This window comes from Monodelphis domestica, chromosome 4 (genome assembly GCF_027887165.1).
Source record: "Monodelphis domestica isolate mMonDom1 chromosome 4, mMonDom1.pri, whole genome shotgun sequence".
NCBI lineage: Eukaryota > Metazoa > Chordata > Mammalia > Didelphimorphia > Didelphidae > Monodelphis > Monodelphis domestica.
The window spans coordinates 50,404,292-50,424,166 of record NC_077230.1 but is presented as its reverse complement, the minus strand read 5'-3'; positions in this window follow the sequence as shown (position 1 = coordinate 50,424,166).

The window sequence follows — 19,875 nt, the reverse complement described above, 5'->3', positions numbered from 1 at the left end:
GTCAACAACATATAGGAAGAAGAGATCAATGAATCAGGTATTCAATTTTAAAAAATTAGAAAAAGAACAAATTAAAAATCCCTAATTAAATATTAAATTTGAATTCATAAAAATTAAAGATGAGATTAACAAAACTGAATGTAAGATAACAATGACTAACTAAATAAATCAACAAAATAGATAAACCATTAATTAATATTATTTTAAAGAGGGAAGAAAAGTACATTATTAAGATTAGAAATGAAAACAATAAATTGGCACTAATGAAGATGAAATTAAAGCAAATATTAGGAGTTATTATGCCCTCATATATGTCAACAAATTTAATAATTTAAGTGATATGGATGAACATTAACAAAAATATAAATGACTAGCCTAATAGATGAGGAAATAGAATCTTTAAATTAACCTATTTTAGTAAAATAAAATGAATAGACTCTAAAATGACTTTCTAATTAAAAAAAAAAAGCTTCAAGGCTAGATGGTTTTACAAATAAAATTTGGCCAAATAGGTAAAGATCATCTAATTCTAATATTTAATAAATTATTTATAATAGTTGTTAAAGAAAGAGTCCTATCAACCTCCTTTTATGAAACAGATGTTGTTTTGATACCTAAATGTGGAAGAGCAAATACAAGAGTAAGAAAGAAAATTATATACCCACTTCATTACTGAATATAGATGCTAAAATTCTAAATATAATATTAGTTATGAGACTGAAACAATACATTAAAAGATTATACATTATGATCAAATATGATTTATACCAGGTATAGAGGGATGGATTAATATAAGGAAAACCATTAATATAATTGATTACAACAAAAATGTAACAATGATTGCATCATATTATGATTATATCAAAAGATACAGTGAACAATTTTGACAAAGTACACTTATTTCAAATAAAAACACTTGAGAACATAATTATGAATTGATTTGCCTTAGATTAATACAAATAATACATTTAAAATCATCAGCAAATCTATCCGTATTGGGCATAAGTTAGAAGGCATGCCTATAACATCAGGAGTTACACAAAGATGTCCATTGTTGCTAATATTACATAATATTATACAAGAAATGTTAATAATAGAAATATGGAGAGGTAAAAGGGAATTGAAGAAATCAGAATGGGCAAATAAGAAATAAAACTATCTTTTTTCACAGATGATATGATATATATATACATATAAGTCTAGAAACAACTAAAATTAATTGAAACTATTAAGAATTTTAGCAAAGTAGAAATATATAAAATAAACACACAAATCATTAGTATTTCTTTATATTATGAACAGTATCTTGCAGGAATAAATAATAAGTGATAGGTCATTTAAAATAATCATAGATGGAATGAAAATGTTGGAGTAGGTCTTCCTAAAGAAATCCAGAAACTATATGAACAAAATTATAGAACACTTTTATGCAAATAAATTCTTATTTAAATAATTGAAGAAATACATTAATTATTTATTGGGGAACATAGACAATAAAGTTAAATTAACAGTAAAATACCTAATCTACTTATTCAGTTCATTTCAAATTAAATTGCCAACTAATATTTCACTAGTCTAGAAAAAAGTAATAAAATTCATTTTGAAAAACAAAAGGTCAAAAATATTAAAATAAAAAATAAAACTATGGAAGGAAGTTAGCAGTATGAGATTTTGAAATATAAAGTAGAAATTATCAAAACTATCTGGTATTGGCTAAGAAATAGAAAAATGGATCAGTGGAACGTAAAACAAACAGCTATAAAATATAGTAAAATATAATAATTTTGTATGTGACAAAGGAAAACATTCAAGTTTTTGGTATAAAGATTCAGTAATTAAAAAAATTGGGAAACATGGAAAGCAATTTGGCATAAATTCATATAGATCAATATTTATATAATTTACCAAGTCAAGATCAAAATGAATTTATGATTTAAGTATAAAAGTAGATACTATAAGCAAATTAAAATTAAAGGGAACACATTACCCATCAAATTTATGGGGAAGAGAAGAGTTTATAAATAAACAAGACAGAAAGCATTGTAAAATGTAAAAATGGATAATTTTAAATATAACAAATTGAAATATTTTGTTTTGATTTTTTACAAATAGAACTAACATAGCTAATAAAAGAAGGGAATCAATAACTTGGGGTAAAGTTTTTATAAAGGGTTTTCTTGGAAAGAGTTCCTATATTTAAAATATGGAGAGAGTTTTATCATACATAAGAATATGAAACATTCTCCAATTGATAAATGTTTAAAAGAAATGAAGAGTTTTTGAGTGAAAAAATCAAAACTCTATTTAAATACAGAAAAAAAACTTCTCTAATTGATTAGAGAAATTCAAATCAAAGTAAAATGATAAAAGGACAAAATGACAAATGTTTGAGGGAGTATTAAAAAATGGGACACCAGTACAATATTGGTAAAACTGTGAACAGATCTAACCATATTTTTTTGCAGAGCAATCTGGAATTATCCTCAAAAAATTATAAATAAATAAATAAATGTATATACATATTATATATCTATGTCTATATCTATGTCTATATCTATATATCTTTTGACCTAGCAAGAACATTAGCTTTATTTCCTAAGCTGATCAGTGAAAAATGAAAATAAACAAATAAACTGTATGTTCTAAAATATTTTAGCAACTCTTTCTGTGTTGCAAAAAACGAGAAACTGAAAGGATAACTATCAGTAGAGGAATAGCTGAATTATTTGTGGCACATGATTGTAATTGAATACTTAGTTGCCATAAGAAATGACAAAGAAGATGGTCACAAAGAACCTTGTAAAGACTTATATGAAGTGATGTAAAGTGAGCCTAAATAGGAGAACATTACAATAAATAATAAAGAAATTTAGAATCCATCATTCCAAGGCCTGGATTTGGGGTTAGGGGTGATCTGATACTGCTGAAGGATAGTACTTTTCCATTTGTTATTCCATCACTGCCAGTCTCAGATGATGGTTAGCATTTTTAGTAAGCAGACCTTTTATTTGCCCTGGAAAACCAAAATTTCATGTGATTTGCTTTGTCATATTTACTTTATTGTAGTGGTATGGAATTTAACAAGCTGTTATATCTATATATTATAAATCTCCATTAGACTGTGAGTTCCTTTTTAGTTTCTTTGTTTTGTTTTCTTTGGTTAATTTTGCTTTTCTCATTCCCAGATCTTAGGACTATGTCTGGCATATAGTAGAACTTAATAAATATTAGTGAACTGACTTAAAAGAAAAGTATAAAAGATTATTGTTCATCTTGGAAGCAATGTCAGACCAAATTGTTTTACAGGAGGACAATAGTTTCTCCACTTATCTTATGTGCTAGTACTATTAAAAAGAAGAAAAGGAAAGTATACTGGAATAAAACCAAGGAGAATTTTTAGGAACACAGGGTTTTTATCAGTTGAGGGATATCCTGTAGATACCTATTAGAATGATTGCATTTTGAAAGGATGAAACCTCTGGTTAGGAATATCATTTTATAAGTACTCTAGTGTCAAGGTGGATGTTTCTCAGAAGAAGGAAAAAAAAATAGAAACTGAAAATAACATGCTATTCATTCCATTTCAGACAATAAGTTTAAAATGATTTATTATATCTAAAACATTGACCAAAATAAAGTGAAAAGTGATGTGATTGCCACTTTCCCAGGAACATAGGAGAATATTTGAAAGAAAAGTCTTCTAAGTAGTGTTAGCTTCTCATATAGAAATGAAAGAATAAGAGGAAATAGAAGTCAGGACCAGTGTCAGCCAATGAGGCAAAAAAATATTGTCTGGATGACAACCAGAAAAAGAAAAAAGTCAAATTGGATACATGAAGGAGAGAAATTGTCACAATCAGGGCAAGGTTCTTCAAAGTTTTTTCCTCAAGTCCACATCAGTTCCTGTGAACTCCCTTCTCTATCCATTTTGTCATGTCACAACTTTTCTTTTGAAGTTAAACAAACTGGTTTCCTATTATTTAAATGAATATTATAATAAAATTGTCATTAACATCCTCCTTAAATCCATTGTCATTATTACTATTTTTTAATTCTAATGATTACGGAATCTTCTTCAGATGAGTAAAATCTTTGACAGAAATCTTTTAAATGTCCTAAGGATAGGACCTTTGAAAAAATAACAACATTCATGTTGTTCATGCTCTACTTTCTTTTCAACTAGCAGTGGGGATGTCAGTCAATTCCATGGAAGAGTCACATTTCAAAGAAATAAATGTCCTCAGAAAGCCATTTGTAAGAATGAATTTCGGTTAAAAAATCTTTTTATATCCCTATGTAAAAGTCTATTTGAAGCATCAATGTCTTAAACTTATTCTCTGTTTAAATGTATTTTAAGCACCTTATTCTTAGAAACTTACATTTTGTACTTTCATTTCCTATTCAGAAAGGAGGTTAAATTTGCCTGAGAACTAGAATCATGCTAAAGGCTTAATGAGTAAGCTTAAGTATTGTTTGCAAATTTCAAGGGAAGGAAAAGACCTTGGACTGGATTATTTAAGTGACCCAGAAACCTTTTTCTGATAAGCAAAAAGACAGATCAGGAGTTTTGTGACAGCAAGCAAAGCCATAGTTTTTCTCTTTTAGGAACAATGTGTTCAGAGAGTCAGACATTAAAAGGAATTCTCAAGAAAAACAAGGTTGAACCTTTGGGAAATTACTTCAGTAAAAGACTGTGAAGGAGGGCAGTAACAGGTAAGATTCTTCAGGATGAGCAATTGGTAAGAAGGAATACCAGAGAAATAACTGTCATGTTTGTTCTTCTACACCCTTTGCTTCTTCTTTATGTTACATAAGCAGTGGAGATTGTGAGACAGCATCAGCTTTATTTCAGAAGGTAAATTTCCGTTTCAAAAGAAGGAAAGCCTGGAAAGTTTTATTATTATGTAAATAATTGAGAAGAGAAGTTAAATGTTTTATTTTTTAAGTCAGGAAGAGAAAAGAGGAAAAGGAGTTTTATTGTTACTAACTAAATGCTAGCTCATGTTATATTTTTTAAATCTTATTCTAACACAAACATATATAAAAACTTAAATGGAATTTTTGAGATTATCTAGTTAGAACTTCTTAATTAAAGATGAAAAATTAGGGTCTTAAAAGTAACTAAGTAACTTTAACAAAATCACATAGATAATGATTAAAAATGAGAGAAATTCAAAATTCAAAATTCAAAAAAACTCTAATTCCTGATCCAGTGGCCTTACCATTGAACAGTGCTACATTTCAATATTATAAATATTCTCATCGCTATTGTCGTATAAATATGATATACCAATGGACTTGACATAGAAGTAATCTTAGTTCAACCTTCTCATTTTAAATATGATGCACGAAGTGCAGAGAGCTGAGATATCTTGCCAAATATCATGGTCATGTGATAACATATCACAACATATCATCAATATAATACCAGAGAAAGAACCTTCATTGAATCAAGGACTTTTGACACATATTCAACATCTATCATCTATTTTTTAGGATTTTCATTAGCATTTTAATATTTACATTTTGTCACTACAAAGTTTAATTGTTCATTCTCCATTACCTGGTATTTACAAATATTTAAAACATTGATTGTTCCATTAGCAAACAGGATCTTGTGTGCTATTTTTGTCATTGAAAAACATAAAAGTGCTAGGAAAATAATGTAAATTATTAAATAGATCATGTTAACAAAACTATAATATTTACATAAGTCATACTGCTGATGCAGAAAATTTAATTCCCATGTCATGGGGAGCATGAAATCAATAGTATTCAATAAAGAACTGTTCTTACAGAAGCACAGACAAGATTTTGATCATAAAGGCAGGTGTCCAAGGTAATAGAGTAGAAATGGTATTCAATCCAAATTCTTTCCAAATTCCCCTCCAAAATCTTTAAAGCAGTGCTTAATATCAAATTCTGGAGTGCAAGAGTCATCAAAAGTCAGGGGAGAAATTTTTTTACTCATCAAGACAACATAAAAGGTTGAAAGTTGAAGAGCTTAACTTGCATTTGTTTCAGTTAATTTGTTCTTATATCATTTAGTATACAACTAACTCATCTTATATAATCCTTTAAATAGTATATGTAACTAGAATGCTAGAAAGGTTAATAATTCCAGTTGTTAATTAACTGTGATTAAGCAATGATAGACAAGGAAAGAGTTAGTTTAAGAATCCCTTCTCATGTTAAGCACACATCTTTACTATCTCCTGATACTGAATAAAGATAACAGAAGTAATCATAGAGGCAGTTGTAAAAGTGGTTTAATAATATTTGCATTTCTAGGAATTTAAGTCAATAATAGGGTCCTCAAATTTTATGACTCAGAGACATGACTCTATTTACCTTTATGTCTCTTCTTAAGAGTTATTGCTTGAGGATACTAGTTATAAGATCAATGGATTACTTGGACCTTGCACCAGAATTTATCAACTATTAGCTAATGTACTTTGAGCATGTAAATTTGTTATCAATGATTTGCATCAATTGTCAAAAGTATATTTAAAAAAAACAGTAAACATCCAGAAGATATCTTTCATCACAGGCTGGATAGGAGGGGGTCACTGATTCTATTTACCTCATCAACAAAGGCAGTTTTTAAGCTCAGAATTATGGCCCATAGATTTTTAAAATTTTGTACAAAACAAAAATCTATGATATTGGGGTGGATATGGTTCTGGAATACAGATAGTGGCAAATCAGCAAAAGACCTTAGAGGCTGCTGAGACAGAAGCAGCAGCAGTTTCAGAAGGTCTTAGCTCACAGACTATAAGTAAGGGGGTCAGGCAACTGGTCAGAAAGAGATTATATGGGACTCTGAATTGCAATAGGCACAAAACCCCATTGCATTGACCCTATATAGTTCTAGGTTCGTGTTCCATGGTAGAGAGAAGCATTGGCACTTGAAGTCCCAGAGGATCAAATTACCTGGTCAGAGTCCCAGGGCCAAGAGGAGCACCAGTGCTTGTGGCAGCAGGGAAGCAATGGTTCTTCCTGGACGAGGTCAGGGTATGGACCAAAAGCACTTCAATTATGGCTCCTAGGATCATATAACCTTGAAAGCCTCAAGTTATTTTCAGACCCCTAGAAATAATTCTGGGGAAAAATAATCAAAAAGCCTGAATTTTGAGAAAATGTAATCTCATGCTTTCCTTCCCAGAACAAAATCTAATTTATTAAGTTCAATGTCAAGAAAGGGGCTAGAAAAATGAAAAAAAAATAATAATAAAAAGTAATTTAATTTTCAAATTCTATTACTGATCAAGACATAAAAATGAGAAAATATGAATGTGAAAGCAACTACAATAAAAGCCACAAAGAAAAATGCCAGTTGGATGCAAACATAACAAGAATTCCTGAAGAGTATTTTTAAAGTAGTAAAAATAATGGTAAAAGAAAATTTGGGGAAAGAAATGATAACGATGAAAGAAAATTATGAAAATAAAAATAGTATCTTGGTAAAAGAGGCATTAAAGTGTCAAAGAAAATAACAATGTTTAAAAAAAGAACTACTCTAATGGTAAAAAAAATATATAAAAATTTACTGGATTTAAAAAAATATCCTTAAAAATGGGCCAAATAGTAAAGGACATATACAAATAACATTGAAGATGTGGGAGAGACTGGTCGGCAGCTCTCACACAAGAGGAAAGATAGAAGTTTATCTCTTTGGGGGAACAGGATCTGAAGCCGGAGGGATGGCAAGAGAGAGAACCAGACATCGATTACATGAAAATCGAGCTCACATACTTAGCCCCGGCCTTCCACTTCATAGATACATGAGACAGTGAGAAGACCATAACACAACATCATGGGCATCAGAAATAAGCGTAGAGATCAATAGAGACAAGCCACAGTCCTTAAACCCGTGCTTTTAGCTTTAGCATGGACTGTTATGGCTTAATGATAGGGGTTAGAGAAACAAAGGTGCTGAGCACGGCCAGAGGCCAGCTCCAAGATAGAGAGAAAGAGAGAGCAAGGAAGAAAGACAAGTGGGTAAAAGCTGGGCTGGGCCTGTGAGCTCGTCTTTTATTGATTTTCACATGCAAAGATACATAATGCATATTAATTAAAGACATAGTGAATTATCATTGGTAGAAAAGTAAATTGTGACAAGATAAAGGCGGATCCTTTTTCAGCCTGGGGAGAACAAAGAAACCTGATTTCACGTCTAAACCTCTGGAATGCTGAGATCGAAGGTCAATGCCTTTCTTGCAAGACTGAGTATGCTCTCTCCTAAGACAATCTTTACAGATCAGTTATTTCCCTAGTGCATACACAGTTGTGGACTGCTACATTATAAAATAATTCCATAAAAAATGAATTGGGTTAGTGAAAGCTAATGAATCCATGACACATTGTAAAGGATAATTTTAGTGTTGTGACTATATTAATTATTGGCTGCCATGGATATCCCAAATAACAAAAAATTTTACTCAAGTCAGTCTGGAAATGTATGGTGATTTAATTAATATAGTGGAAAGAAATTTAAGAAGAAGGGAGAAGGAAAAGGGTGTAGAATTTCTCCTGCCTGGCCTGTGCTGGGCAGGAAGATTAGAGGCTCTAGAAGGTAAGATTTTGGAGAGAAAAAAGGAAGGAATCAGCCTGAACTCCAAGAGGGCTCAGTCAAGATACCTGAACCTGAATTAGCTCAAGGGCAAACTCACTGCCAAAACCCAGACAAATAGTTGCCACCACTCCAAGATCTTGGGATGCTTAACATGGTGCCAGCCATAGCCACCTCTCCGGGGGAAAAGAGGCTGAAGAAAGCAAGTGACTTGCCCTATATAGACAGTTTTATGTCACTTTCCTGTGTCTCATCTGTACCAATGTTAGCTTAGCTTGACTTAGCCCAGGGATCTGTCCTCTGTTTTTCCACATGGCTGTTGAAGGTCATTTTCTCAAATACTTAATCCTTGAGTATGGTGCAGACATTCCTGAACTTGTTAAACTAAGTAGGGTGGAGAAATGTAGGGTTCCCAAGACTTGATTCTGTTAAACCAAGTATCTCCATTGTTACTAATCAGGAGATAGCTAAATCAGATCTTCTAAAGTACAGTCTGAGTACTGAGTGTGTACTGAGTACACAACATCAAGGACAAAATACATTAAGTAAATAAAAGAATGAAAAAATAACAAATATATAAAATTAGTCTGCTCTTTTATCCAGCCATAGAACTGTTTGGTTTATACATCAAAGAGATAATAAGGAAAAAGACTTATACAAGAATATGCATATTTGTGCTTTTTGTGGTGGAAAAAATTTGGAAAATGATAGTATTCCCTGTGATTGGAGAATGATTCGACAAATTGGGGTATATGTTGGTGATGGAATACTATTGTCTTCAAAGGAATAATGACCTGAAGGAATTCCATGTGTGACAGAGGCTAACACTAAAAGAAAAGTGCCAGGTTGAAGAGTGTGTGAAATGATCACCACAATGGCAGAGGGGCCCCAAGGGATTGGAATTTTGAGAAGGAGAAGACTCTGGCTGGTAGATGAGTTGGTCTCTCAGTCTTGAGAAGACGAAGACAGAAAGTGGGAAAAGACTTTCTCCTGAGGGTTACCTACTTTTCCTGCTGGTTACTGGAAATCTTTTCCTCCAACAGTTCCCAATTGAAGGGACTTTCTGAAGAGAAATCTGAGCAGAGTTTACCTTGCTCCTGTAGCCCCGTGTCTGAATTGTGGCCAAGGGGCCAAACCCATGGTGAGTCAATTTGACTTTTTCTCAGGGGGCTTAGGCTGCCAAAGCCTGAGTTCCCCCGAACTTGGGGAGGGAGGAAAAGGGTTTTAGATAGAGACAGTGACCCCTTTTCCCTACTTCCTTTCCCCACCCTTCCATGTTAGTTATTTCTTTGTGTTACCTTGATTGAGTTGACATTAAAATAGTTATCTTTTCCCCCAGCTGAGTGTGAGTGAACAAATCAAAGGGAGTCCCTTTGGCCTTGAGTAGTGGAGGGGGGACAAGAGGAAGAAGAGCAAATTGGGGAGAACAGCTTTAACTAAGGAGGGAGGTCAGAAGGGGGGAAATCTTTAAACCCCCTCTCCTCTCTCTGAGCTAACCCATTACATCTGCTATCTCCCCTGAACCCCTCTTTGAGAAGGGGGGTTCTCCTTTCTTTCCCCCTTTCTATACTGAAAGACTTAATCCTTCTAATATAACTTAACCATGCCTCTTATAATACACATGTGAACAGAAATGAACTCCAAGAATTGATGCAGAGGAGGAACAGAACAAGGGGCACATTGTACACAGAGAATGATACACTGTGGTACAATCAAATTTAATGAACTTCTCTAGTAGAAGCAATGCAATGGTCCAGAACAATTTGGAAAGATTTATGAGAAAGAACACTATCCACATCCAAAGGAAGAACCGTGAAAGCAAAAACACAGAAGAAAAACAACTGCTTGATCACATCAGTCAAAGTGGATATGATTAGGGATATTGACTCTAAAAGATCACCCTAGTGTACATGTCAACAATATGGAAATAGGTTTTGATCTAAAACACATGTAAAACCCAATGGAATTGCTCATGGGGGTGGAAGGAAGGGAGGGAAAGAATATGATTCTTGTAACCAAGGAAAAATAAAATAAATTGATTAAGTAAAAATTACAAAAAAAAAAATAGGGAGAGTAGTATTAATAAGATGACCTAAGGAGAATGTAATCATGAAACAGGATTTGTCATCCAGACAAATACTTGCAAACATAATATCTCCTCAGGTCAAATCATATGTGAGCCAGTTCACTGTTTGAAATGGCAGATGCCTACATGTCATTTCCCATAAAGTGAACTATAGTCATATTGCTTCACAATTTCCTAAATAACTAATATAATGTTATGCATTCAATAAGAACATCATAAATAATAACTGATAATGATTACAAGATTTTCTAAATTATCTCCCTCAGTTCTCTACAATGAACAGTCCACACAATTTATTATTTTTTTAATATATTTTATTTGATCATTTCCAAGCATTATTCGTTAAAGACATAGATCATTTTCTTTTCCTCCCCCCCACCCCCCATAGCCGACGCGTAAGTCCACTGGGCATTAGATGTTTTCTTGATTTGAACCCATTGCTTTGTTGATAGTATTTGCATTAGAGTGTTCATTTAGAGTCTATCCTCTGTCATGTCCCCTCAACCTCTGTATTCAGGCAGTTGCTTTTTCTCGCTGTTTCCACTCCCATAGTTTATCCTTTGCTTATGAATGGTGTTTTTTTCTCCTGGATCCCTGCAAGTTGTTCAGGGACATTACACTGCCACTAATGGAGAAGTCCATTACGTTCGATTATACCACAGTGTATTAGTCTCTGTGTACAATGTTCTCCTGGTTCTGCTCCTCTCGCTCTGCATCACTTCCTGGAGGTTGTTCCAGTCTCCATGGAACTCCTCCACTTTATTATTCCTTTTAGCACAATAGTATTCCATCACCAACATATACCACAATTTGATCAGCCATTCCCCAATTGATGGGCATCTCTAATATCCATACTTAAATAGCATTTCTAACTTAATAGCACATTTTCATACATGTGATGGGTTTTCAAGTACATTTTTATTGATAATTTCGTTTAAACCATCCAAATTCACTTTAGTAAAATTACCTCTATCTAATGACAATGAATGGTGCATAGAAAGCACTTAAGGAATACTCTATATACATCTTTCTATCTATCTATCTATCTATCTATCTATCTATCTATCTATCTATCTGTCTGTCTGTCTGTCTGTCTGTCTGTCTATCTATCTGTCTGTCTGTCTATCTGTCTTTCTACCTACCTACCTATCTAATCTACTTCAAAGCCACATTTAAATGTTTGAGTTTTAAAACTAATACTAGGAATTTACTAATTTTTGCATTTACAATTAAAATCTTGCATATAGTAGGTTAAAATTATCTATTGCTGAAGTACATGAAAAAGCATATATAAAAAGACATAGAGGTTTTAGTGAACTAGATTCTCAAAATATGCAAAATATTCCTTTAAATTTTTCAGATTACAAAGCATCTTTTTTTTTTCATTTTGTGAAATTCTTAGAGAACTGAGATAACATTTTAGAGGTTTCTAAGATCATTCTTATATTCACCGGGGGAATTAAGAGTCACATGCCTAACAAGATAGAGTAATAGACACATTCTCCCATCTCTGCAAACTCTCAGAAATTTCCAAAATGATGAATTTTGTACAAAAGTTAAAGTAATTTCCATTACATTAATGGATTGATTAAGAGAATAGAAGCTATTACTAAATCCTTAATGCACTCTCACTTATTGATCCTTCCTCTATACATAGGTTACCACATTCTGGAAAACTTTTCTCCACAAGGTGACCTGCAGAAATCATTTCTACTTCTACCCCAAATCCTATAGAACAACAACAACAAAAAAGCAAAATAAAACCCAAAAGTTTGCTTTCTCTTGGACTCTAGAAATGCATCACAGCAATACACTTAGCTGAAACAAAATTCAAATAGAGATCCCTAAAACATAGGGAACTGGGGCAGGATATTTGCATCTGTACAGTGCTCCCTAGTCCTTCAAGGAAGGGGACTGTCTTTAAATGGTAATGATTTTAGAAAGATCAAGGCTGGTAAAATGGGAATTCCTCAATTTAGGAAGAGGTTGATGCAACTTTGAGGTGGAGATCTTGGGAAAGTCATTATCTAGAAAATGTATAATAGTAAACTATAATGAGAAATAAACCCAGAAATTAACAGAGATATCAGCAGATCATTCAATGGTCTAAAAGAGAAATAAGAATTTTGAAAACTTAATTTATAGCCTACACTTTTGGCAGAAAAAAAATTGATTTTATGATTGCAAGTGTCACCAGAGAAACAAAATAAAATATATTTCATTGGAAATGAAAAAACATAGAAGTAAAAAGCAATATGGAAGAAGAGAAGCAAAAAACCATAGCATTAAAAAAACCCACAATCTGTATAAAATCATTAAAAAAATAAGCATTTAAAGCATTCCTACAAAGAAAACTTTGCCAGAGCAGACTATTTGCTTTACAAAACAGACAGTATTAATACATGAAAGGAAATTAACTATCCTACAAAAAAAAAGAAGAAAAAACAAAAAAAGAAAAAGAAATATCTATATGACTAAGAAAGGAATAAAAACATGTAAAAATTAAAAAAATAAAAATCTAGAGCCATGATAATGAAACTATGGCATGCATGTCAAAGAGGACACACAGAGACATTTTTGTGGGCACTAAGGCCATCATCCCCCACCAGACTTTGTTACTAAAAAGACAGAGAGATTAAGATGGAACTGTGCCCTTTCCCCTCTCTACTGCACCTGATGACATTTTTTTCATATCACCTGCCCCTTTGCCCAGCAGCCCAATGGGAACACTTTCTCTCTTCCCTGTGTGGTAAGGCAAAGGTGGTTGAGGAGAGAGGGGGAGAGGAGGAGGGTGGTGGCCAGGGCACATTTGGCACTTGGTCTGGAGGTGGGTCAAGGCATTGCATGTGGTCTCTAAGGAATGGGACATGGCACCAGTCTCTAGATTTGCCTTCATTGACCTAGAGCAATAAGAAGGGCAAAATAACAATAGTGAGATAATTAAATACATGATTTATTTCTTAAAAAAATACACAGGAGACAAAAATGAAAGCAGAAGTCAGGTACAAGAGACCATGAAGAAAAAAGATGTACAATATCATGGAGAAAACTCACCACACCATGACTATAGGTGTTTTGGGGGGATAGAAATATGAGAGACTAAATAATAGAATCAGAGGGCACATTAAAGGGAAAAGGGAAGAGGAAAAATTGACATATGTGAAATATCCTATTCAAATCAATATTAAGATTGAAGAATAATTCCTTCATATTATAGTCTCTCAGGATAATAGTTTCTCAGGAGGAAGAGGTTATAAAGAAAAATGATTGAGCAAGCAAAGAAAGTAACTGAAACAGAGAGAAAGAAAAGCAAAAATCATGTTTCATTGGTGGATGAGTTCCAAAGTAGATTGCTCCCATGAAGGGAAAAATTTCAGTAATGAAATATGGGAACATTACAATGGGTTGTGAAGATGGGATTAACTCTCTCCTGACTATTTTTAGATTTAATCACCAAAAGCATATACACCCCACTTATCCTAAAGTGGGGGAAGTCTGTGATCCATGTGTGCAAAAGTGAGTGATTAATCAGAACCCACTCTGGGCTGTCCTAAGCAAAACTATAGCAATAATTGATCCACGTAAAAGTGGAAGGAAGACAGAGGAAGTGACAAAAGGAATGGTCTTTAAAAATGGCAAGAACTTCCTGTGAAGCAGGTCTTTTGCCTTCTACTTGACCCTGGGGGACTCCTGCTATTTTCCCTTAGAACTACCACTTGAGTGAGTGAAAAAGAATGATTCTTTTCCCTGGCTTGTTTGAGAGGTTTTAGCTCCTTGAGAAGCCCTTCATCTTGGAGGAGGTCTTGTGGTTAAAAGCCTTGTTTGATTTACCTCTGAGTCCCCTTTGCTAGGCCTCTGAGGCCCTGCCTAGTTCGGACCAGGCTAGAGTAAATATGTATTCTCTCTGACTTTCTTACTTTTAGTCTTTCTCCTTTTGTAAATAAATTACCATAAAAATACATTTGGAATTGAGTAATAATTCCTGGAGACCACACTCTTATAAATTTAGTCCAACCTTTTTATTTTTATCCCTTACATTCTGGCCCTTAGAGTGTGTTTACATTCTATTTATCAAATGAGAACTCATGTAAAAAAAAAAATATATATATATATATATATATATATATATATATATATATATATAGCCAGAAGATCAGGAGAGCATGGACACAGATTTAATGGCAAATTGGCCAAAAAATTTTCATGTGGATAGTAAAAGTTAAATTGAATTGCAAAGTCATAGAAAAACTCTAAGTATATAGAAATTCTTTTGTTCTATTACAGATAGGGATTGATATTTCTAAGAGTTAGGTATTATTAAAAATTGGGCTAGAGAACATGATCTACAAGAAAATAATATAAAAACTCTTTAGAACAGGGAACTTAAAATATGTACTTTGAAGCTAAAACTCCATGAGGAATTCAGTCTAAAAAAGGAATAAATGAGTATAGAGCATATGTGTTAAAGAATAAAGGAACAGAATCTCTAGAAAGAGAAGATAAATAATGAAGAGAATGAATGGAATTATTTTTAGAAAAAGTTGCAAAAAATGAAATGAAACAATAAGGAACAAAACAAATTTATAGAGATTTTACTTAATTATTCAACTGAGTGAGGAAGAAGGGAAAATTAGACATTTAGATGAGAAAAAAATGAATTTAATGAATTAAGTAAAACTTCAAAACTAGAAATGGGGAACAAATTGGGTGAAAGGAATTGTGAGGGTGAAGAGAAGTGATAGGGATAGAAATGCCTTCATGTAGATTAATCTAAAATAAATAAAGGGACCTCTGCAGAGAAAGAGGTGGAGGGGATATTAATATAAAATCCTAGCTCATCTTTAAGTGATTATTTTTTTCTCCTCTTCATAATAGACACATTATTTTGTTATTTCAGGAATTTTTATCTTCTCCACACTCCTGAAAGCCTCCTCTCCCTTTCTTTGGGGATATTTGTTTATTCATTTCTATTTCACTCCTGATTTTATCTGGTTATATTTTTGTCTCCTTTCTTTCCACTCATTTTGTGAACAGAGCAGAACCAGGAGAACATTGTACACAGAAACTGATATACTGTGTTACAATTGAATGTAATGAAATTCTCTACTGGCCGCAATGTAATGATCCAGGATAATTCTAAGGGACTTATGAGAAGGATGCTATCTACATTCAGAAGAACTTTGGGAATAGAATTACAGAAGAAAAACAACTGTTCGATCACAAGGGTCTATGGGGATATGATTGGTGATATAGACTCTAAATGTTCACTCTAGTGAAAATATCAATGGTATGGAAATGGGTCTTGATAAATGATGCACATAAATCCCCAGAGGAATTGTGCATCGGCTATGGGAGGGGTTTTGGGGAGGGCAGGGAAAGAACACTCCCCCCCACCTCCTTAGCTGACGTGCCATTCCACTGGGTTTTACTTGTGTCACAATAATTTTTTAACTTGTGTTTTCTTCCAAGAAAGCAGAGTTAGAGTCATAGGATGGTATTTTCAAGGAAATAAATTTTGGCTCAATATAACATCTTTCAAATGAAAGAGCTTAATAAAAGTCTAATGGGCTACCTCCATATAATAAATCACTGTGGCTATTTGGTGACATGAGTAATATTAAGGGGATACATGATTCAGACTAGGGATGAGACAATAAGGCCAATCAATATCCTTTCAATTCTAGAAGTCTATTGACAAACCTGGCTTATTTTATAGAACTTAGAAAAGAATTAAAAGTATAACTAATCAGAACTTGGACTTGACCTAGTATTTCTCTTGAGAAATCCAATGCTACCTTTCTCATTTCTTTCTCTTCTTATAGGTTTATACATATAAAGACAATTACTTTTAACTATCATAAGTATTTTAAAATCACTTTTAACAACTAATAGAAAAAGGAGAATTTAGGATGAGAAGGCACATAAAAGTTAATCTAGTATCCAGAAATAACTTATATACCTTCAATACAAAGAACTTTTTCCTTACCTTCCAGAAACTAGATTTCTATCCAATAGTCCATCTCTAAAGTATTATTCCCTTTTCCAATGCTTTTCCAGAGTCTCATTTTATATTATATTCCTTTATTTTAAAATAAGTTTCTTGAAACATTTTTTCTGTTTGCATGTATTTACAGTGCTTATTATAAAATAGAGTTCTCAATATATTATTTTTTCACTTTTAAATAATTTTATAATCTATCCTTTATATAAAAGCAAAATAATAAAACCTATAGAAGTGGAAATGTTTTTGTAAGAAAGCAATATTAATAAATGCTTTTTCCTATATCTTTTAAACCCTAGCCACTATGTTTTATTAATTCTTACCTCACCAGCTGAGAACATAGTCCAATATTCATCAGAACATATTTAACAAATTCCCATAATCAATATTTCTAAAAGAAGAAAGGAGAAAAAATGTATTATATATATATCATCAAATTATATTTTTCTAGTTATCTAGTTACATATATTCATAGCTATCTAGTTATATATATATGCTTAGTTATATATCTAGTTATATATGTATATCTATTTATATATTAGGTTATATTTATTTAGGTTAATGGTCTTACTTTCTTTGTGAATTGACTGGTTTGCTCCATGGTGCAAAGATATGGAAATCAATTTCCTTCACTATTAAAAAGAGTTGTCCAAATGGAGTTTTTGGTTATTATGTGCAAAAATCCAAATTTTTATGTTAAAATTTTATGAAGTGCTCAACATTTGAAGCCAACAGGTCAAAATATATAGTAATTAAGAGACAGCTGAAAATGCATGTGTTCCTATGGTGTTGGGAAGCCTGCCAAAACTCTTAAGTATGATTTCTAGATAATCAAGAGACAAGCAAGCAAATGCATTTCTTTTCAAAGTCTGATGACATTTGTCTCTTAATTTCCATGTTTCTTTCTTATACAGCTGCAAAAGGTATTCATCTTCATCTTCTTGATTAGATGTTATATTGACTGATTACTGGACTTAATGGATTTTTTAAAAAATGAAACACTGTTATTTGCCTTCCTAAGTTTATCTTAAAGAATAAAGTATAACCCTAGCATCTTTTCCTATTTCTTTGCCTACCCTTTTGGTTAAAATCTTTATCTTTTTTACTGGGCCCTCCAATTCCCTGCCTTCTTCTAGGCTGCCCTATGTGTCTAAATCAATCTTCTATTCAGCATTTCCTCATTTCCCTCAGTCATTTAAAGCTCAATTCAATCTCTGCTGTGAAACCTTCCTTCAATTAACTGGGAATGGTGGGAAAATATTCCTGAAGCCTTAAGCTGCCTCCAAGGCAGCTCACTAGCAGCCACCATTGTAATCACAAACCCAAATGAAATAGAAAACAAATTATTATCTACCTTGTATTAGACTATATGATACTATAGGAACTTTGAAACCAGGGCAATTTTATATAGAACAGTTAATTTTTTAATCATTAAAAAAAACCCTCTTCTGAGATTGCAGGGGGGATGACCCTATATTTTCTAATACTATTGGGGAAGCATCAGCTCTGATAGGTCTTACTATGCTGGGAAAAAAATGGCATTTGTGTGTTTGGCATTGGCTGAATAAGTCTAATGTTTAAAGAATAACCTGGAGAAGGATAGAAAGGCTTGTGATAAGAAACTATATCAAAAAGAAATGTATTTTTCTTATTATTTATTTACTCGCATACTTACATATTATTGATTTGTCACTCATACACTTATTTGCTTATTTGCACACTTATTTAGATGTAGCATCATCTACTGAGGGAGAAGTTTTGAAATCTGCAACTTTGGATGGAGTACCCATTCCCTGGAAAAGTCTTTGATTTAATGAGGATTCAGGTATTGGTCACTAGAGAGACAACTGAAAAAAAGTTCTACATAACATTTTTATACTCTTCTTCTAATCACTAAATAATAACCCTCTCTCACTTCAAAAGAAAGGAAACATAAATTACAGATTCTCTCTACTTACTGTAATTTCAAACTAACATAAAATGTGTATATTAAGGGACTCCTTAGCAAAAGCTAACTCAAAAAAGAAATACTGAACCCATAATTTAGAATTATAGATACCTTGGTTTTATCTCCCTAAATGGTTATTCAATGAAATTATTTCCTCCATATTTTTTGCAGCAAATTCTCTGAAGCTGTTCTCTGTGTATATCAGAGTATCTATTTTCTTTTATTGTCTCTATTATTATTATTGAGGTGTATGTGGCTAATTTTGAAAATGTGATTTTATTTGGAATGGTTATTATTTTGAAGAGGAAGGAAGAGGATATAAATGTAAAAGACTTTGGGATAAGCCAAGGCCACCTAAAATTACAATTCTTATATGATAAGATTTTGGGCTTTATTCTTAAGACTGACAAGAAAACAAACACGTATGAGGATGCTGGAATATGTATGCCTATCATATGGTTGGAAGCATCTCTCTCTTCTTTTTTAATACTTAACCTCCATTTTAGAATTGATACTAAGTATTGGTTCCAAGTCAGAAGAGTAGTAAGGACTTGACAACTGGGTTTAAGTGATTTGCCCAAGGATACACAGCTAGGAAGTGTCTGAGGTCAGATTTGAACCCCAAACCTCCTATCTCTGGGCCTGGCCCTTAATCCACTGAGCTACCCAGATGCCCCCCATGCATTTTTTAAAGCTTTGTGCATAATGCCAAATTGCTTAACCCATCTGCAGAGAAACAATTTTTAATATTTATTTTCTGATAATATGGAATCCAAATTCTGTCTCTTTCTATCCTCCCTACACACTGAAAAAGCAAATAATTGGATATTAGTTTTATATGTTCTATGAGGAAACATATAATTCTATATTTGGAATGTTGAGAAAGAAGATGTATATCACACATACAGGGGAAAAAATTCATGAAAGAAATAAAGAGAAAAGTGATATACTTTGATCTGCATTCAGATCCTATTAGGTTTTTTTTTCTGATTATGGATAGCATTTTTCTTCATTAATCCCTTGGGGTTGTCTTGGATAGTTTATTAGCCTACAATATTATTCTTATTGTGTACAAAGTTCCTTTCATTCTGTTCACTTCACTTTGAATCAGTTTATATGAGGTTTTTTTCCCCCAGATTTGCTCTGAAATCAGTTATTTCTTAAGGCACAATAGTATTCCATTATAAACATATAATGTTTATAATATATATAATGGATATTTCCTAAGTATCTAGTTCTTCATGACCATAAAAAGAATTCCTTTAATT